We start from the raw sequence: 5,334 nt of genomic DNA on the forward strand, positions 1-5,334 counted from the left end.
GGGAATTGTAGGCTGCAAGCACGCTTCCTTCACTTTTCACTTCCTAACTAATCTCTCTTCCTCCTCCTCCTCCTACTACTACTACTACTACAACTAGTACTCCTCTTCCTTCTCCTCCTCCTCCTTCTTCTTCTCCTCCTGCTCCCGCTGCTCCTTCCACTCTTCCTCTTCCTCCTGCTCCTCCCTCTTCCTTTCCTCGTTATTTGCCCTCTTCCTCCTCCTCTTCTATTGATTCCTTCTTTCTCCTTCTCCTTCCATCTTCCTCCCCTATCTCCTTTGACCTCCCACCCACCCCTCCCCTCCCCTTCCCCCTAATATGGTGTGTAAAAGGAATATTCCGAGGGTGGGCGGGGGCGAGGGGGGGGGGGGCTTATAAATTGTGTGATTTATGGGGGGTGTTTATGCGTGCGTGAGGCAGTTATGAGATTTTAGGGGATATGGGACTTGCATGAAGTTAACTGGCCTGATTCGCTTGTGCATGCGCGTTACTATTTGCACATGTAGAGATGCCCTTGCACACTTGCACATAGACACGAACATATAGAGGTATATGCATGCTCTCTCTCTCTCTCTCTCTCTCTCTCTCTCTCTCTCTCTCTCTCTCTCTCTCTCGCTCGCTCGCTCTCTCTCTCTCTCTCTCTCTCTCTCTCTCTCTCTCTCTCTCTCTCGCTCTCTCTCTCTCTCTCTCGCTCGCTCGCTCGCTCGCTCTCTCTCTCTCTCTCTCTCTCTCTCTCTCTCTCTCTCTCTCTCTCTCTCTCTCTCTCTCTCTCTCTCTCTCTCTCTCTCTCTCTCTCTCTCTCTCTCTCTCGCTCTCTCTCGCTCTCGCTCTCGCTCTCGCTCTCTCTCCCTCTTCTCCCTTTCTCCCTTTCTCCCTTTCTCTCCTCTCTCTCTCTCTCTCTCTCTCTCTCTCTCTCTCTCTCTCTCTCTCTCTCTCTCTCTCTCTCTCTCTCTCTCTCTCTCTCTCTCACACACACACACACACACACTCACACTCACACTCACACTCACACTCACACTCACACTCACACACACACACACACACACACACACACACACACACACACACACACACACACACACACACACACACACACACACACATATATATACATAGAGAGAGAGTCATCACGAGGATGCAGGTCATCAGGGCAGGACACCAACGAAGATTTACAACATGGACGCTGTGGTATGTAGTGCTGTGGGGAGAGGGGGGGAGGGGGGAGTGAAGGGGGGAGAGAAAGGGGAAGGGGAAGGGGTAGAGGGGAGAGGGGAGGGAGGAGAGGAGGGAGTGCCATCTCCACACCGCACTTACTGACTCACTATTGCGAATTGTGACTTATCGCCTCGCTCGCCGGCTCACTGTTTTGTTGATTAAGGGTTTAGTGTCACTGTTATCTATTTATTTGTTTGTTTTGTCTAGGTCTTGTGTTCAGTTTGGCATTTGCGGTTTTATTGCCATGTTCTTCTTAACTCATTTTTCTGTTCTTGTGATTTTATTTGTATGTCGTTTGTATTCTTTTATTTCGTCACTACACTTTGTCCACACATTTTGTATATGGCGTTGTCCTCGCCCTTAGGGGTCGCTGTCTATCTCACTCTTTTGCTGCTTTGTGGGTGCTCGGTTACAATGCTTTCTTATAACCTTGAATTCACTTTCGGTTTGTATTACCCTAATGCTCTTTGTCATTCTTTTTGTCACCTTTCCATTCATAATCACCCTTTTAGTCTTTGGCAACTGTCACCCTATCACACATACACCCATCACTCTTACGCTCACTCTCACTTTTTTATTCCCCCCAACTCTCGCTGCCATCGTATTGGTTATCAAAACACTCACTTCTCTTCTCTTCACTCATGTTCCCACCTCCCTTACATTCCCCTATTCACCCTTAAACTTACGATTACCATTCCCACCACCCTTACATTTCCCCTCATCTTCTCTGCTACCCTATCGCCTTCCATCACCCCAAATATCACCCTACTCACTCACTCTCCGTCAGCCTCGCCATCAGCTGAGCGAGCGGCCTCTCTCGCTGCGGCACATGATTCAGCAAAATGGCCAAAGTTAAATTGAAAGTTGACCATTTGTAGAAGGCCCACTAGAGCCTCCTCCTCCCTCCTCCCCCTCTCTGCCTTCTCCTCTTTCTTTAACCTCCTTTACCTTCCTTGCCTCCTTTCCTACCATCCCTCCCTCCATTCCCTCCTTCCCTATCCACCTTTCCCCTTTCCCTTCCTAGCTTTTCCTTGCTTTCCTACCGTATCCTCCCTCCCTTCCATGCGTCCCTACCCTACCCTCCCTAACCTTCCATACCCTCCTTCCCTTTCCTCTCTTTCCGACCTTATCCTCCCTCACTTCCATGCATCCTTACCCACCCCTTCCTTCCTTCCCTTGCCTCATTTCTTCCCGTCACCGTAAAGACATTAGTGAAGGGGAGGGCTGCCCCAATCTCTTCGTCCCTGCTTTTGAGGTCTTTTACCTCGATCCTTCTTTTTCTTGCGTGTACGTGATATAGGTGTTCTGCCGCCACGCACGTACGCGATACATGTCTCCTTCCTGCTATTTATTATGAATGAACTTGATGCAGGATGTCTGCAACCATACGTGTACCTAGTGTAGATCTCCCTTAGCCATGCACACTCCTGAGATGTTTCTTTTAGCTTTGCATGTTCTTGCTGTGGGTCTCCTTTAGTCATGCACGTACCTGAGTAGGTCTACTTTAGCCATGCACGTACCTACTGTAGGTCTCCTTTAGCTATGCACGTTCTTCGTTTCTTCAGTGTACGTGTAGAGTGTCAGTCGTCTGACGCCATGTACTTAATCATGGTGCGTGCAGTCTGGGCTCCTCGTGCACTGGTACTTTCTGGACACACAAAAGCTACTACAGTCCGTTTCCCTGTCTCGTGCAGTTACTGCTGTTGAATTCCTGCGATCGTGGTCTTACAGTCACGCGTAGCCTTGGTGTAGTGGAGTCCTTGTTTCCGTGTGTGATGTTAGTCGAATACACCTCTCTACGTCTCCCCTCCCTTTCCCTACCCATTTCTCTTTCCCCTCCCACTCTTCTCCCTTTATCTCATCCCACTCCTTCCCATTCTCCTTCTCTTGTTCCCTCCCACTCCTCCCCCCTTCCTTCCCACCCTTCCCTCTTCCCCTCCCACTCCTCCCCCCTTCCTTCCCACCCTTCCCTCTTCCCCTCCCACTCCTCCCCCCTTTTCCCTCTCCACTCGTTTTCCTCTTCCCTTCCCACTCCTCCCCACCCCCCTCTCCCAACTTCGTGCAAGGTCTTAACGTGATTCAAATGCACTACAACTTTACATCGAGAAAATTTACCCAATTGTTAAAAGTTTTTTTCCTCCTCATTTATTATCCCTCTCGATTTTTTTTTGTTTTGTTTTTGTTTTGCAAGTTTGTTGGAACTTTGAAACTACTTCCTCACATTTTTTTTCGTTTTGTTTTTGTACCTGTTTGGCAAAAAGAAAAAAAAAAAAAAAAGGAGCGGAATTCTTTTTTTTATTTATTCGTTCTCATCAAACTTTGGTGTCTTGTTTTATGTACTTTGTTTTTGGCTTCTTTTTTACTCTTTATATATGCATTGTTAGTTGCTCTATTCACATGTTCATTTTTTGTGGGTGTGTTTTGTTTGTTTTTAACATGTCAAGGTTTGTTTATTCGTATGTAAATCCAGCCATTATTATTTTTTCCTCTTTGTTTATTTGCTTACATTAACATTGTCGTATGAATGTGTATGTATTTTCTTTATTCTGTGTTTGCCATAGTCAGATAATGTTGACTGGGGTTGTGGAATAAACGGTCTGTTTATTTGTTTGCTCGCTGTGTGTACTTCAACATTTTGCAGTGTTTGTGCAGGTGGTTTTGTTTTGAAACTTGCTAATGCCCGTGTGTTTCTTTCCTTGCAGTGGTGGAGAGCATCTTACGGGGAGAAAATGTCGGTATTACGCCACGCCGGTCTCGCACCGCAACCAACAACCACCACCAGACAGGGGTGAGTGTCCAGGAGCTTCTATGTGTGTGTGTATGTGTGTGTTTGTGTGTGTTTGTGTGTGTGTGTGTGTGTGTGTGTGTGTGTGTGTGTGTGTGTGTGTGTGTGTGTGTGTGTGTGTGTGTGTGTGTGTGTGTGTGTGTGTGTGCGCGCGCGCGCGTGCGTGTATGTTTGTGTGCGCGTGTAGGTGATGGTATGTATGTGTGCGTCCGTCTATGTGTGAGTTTATGGGGGGGTGAAGAGTCTCCCTGAGAGCAGTGCGCTTGTGGCCATGTTCTCTGTGTGATTCTACCGCTTGTGTGATGATACCCTTGTGAATTAGCAATCTGTACTTTCCCGTGCGCCCCCTGTCGCTTGTACACCGCAAGCCCTTGTAACCGGTACTCTCCTCTGTTCCCTGCGCGCTCCCCTGTAACCCCATTCCGTGTACCCACCGGCGTCCATATCCCTGTCTCCAGCAGGATCTGCGTCTGCGTCAGGTGGAGGCGGGGAGGAGAGAGGTATGGAGGAATGGAGGGAAGGAGGGAGGGGGGGTTAGAGAGGGAGGGAGGAAGGATGAGGGGAGGGAAGATGAGGAGACGGGGAGGGAGGAAGGATGAGGGCAGGGAAGGAGGGAGTGAGGGAGGAAGGAAGGATGAGGAGAAAGATAGGGAGAGAGGGTGGGAAGGACGAAGGATGAAGAGAGAAGTATGGAGGAATGGAAGAGAAAGAAGAAAGGGAGGGAGGAAGAAGGAAAGAAGGAATGGAGGGAGGGAAGGAGGGATGAGGAGAGGGAGGATGAGGGGAAAGAGGGGAGGAAGGAAGGATGAGGAGAGGCGTAGGGAGGAATGGAAGAGGAAGGAGGAAAGGAGGAATGGGAGGAGGAAGTAAGGAAAATAGGCATTAAGGAGGGATGAGAGAAGGGCAAGGTGGAGATCGGGGGAAGGAGAGAGGAAATAAGGAGGGAAAAGAAGGGAGAGAAAGAAAGAGGCAGGAAAAGAGGACAGAGCGTAGCCTTTCCAATCCTGTAGACGATCACGCTCCGCACTCCCTACGGCTGCACACTCGCGATCAGAGCTTTCACTTCCCCTTGGAATGGGCGTATTTCCCCTCCCCTATTTTCTTTTTTTCTTTCTCTCCCTCTCTCTTTCTCGCTTCTCTCACTTTATCCCCTTTTCTTTCATGCCTCCCCTCTTTTTTTCTCGTGTTCTGCGCCCTGCTCTCTCCCCTCCGCTCCCCTCATCTCGTCTCCTCCTCCACCTTCGCTCTCTTTCTCTCTCTCCTCCTCCTCCTCCCCCCCCTCCTCCTCCTCCTCCTCCTCCTCCTCCTCCTCCTCCTCCTCCTCCTCCACCTCCTC

General features: G+C 49.3%; 1 long non-coding RNA gene across 1 annotated transcript in view; it reads left to right on the forward strand.

The window, feature by feature from the left end:
- The window catches only part of LOC125036273, a 20,964-nt gene extending 16,931 nt beyond the window's left edge, over window positions 1-4,033 (forward strand). Inside the window, exon 3 of the long non-coding RNA XR_007115886.1 lies at window positions 3,916-4,033. This is a non-coding gene — a long non-coding RNA (uncharacterized LOC125036273). The remainder of the gene's footprint in view (window positions 1-3,915) is intronic.
- The last annotated feature ends 1,301 nt before the right edge of the window (window positions 4,034-5,334 follow it).

Source organism: Penaeus chinensis, chromosome 2 (genome assembly GCF_019202785.1).
Source record: "Penaeus chinensis breed Huanghai No. 1 chromosome 2, ASM1920278v2, whole genome shotgun sequence".
Classification (NCBI taxonomy): domain Eukaryota; kingdom Metazoa; phylum Arthropoda; class Malacostraca; order Decapoda; family Penaeidae; genus Penaeus; species Penaeus chinensis.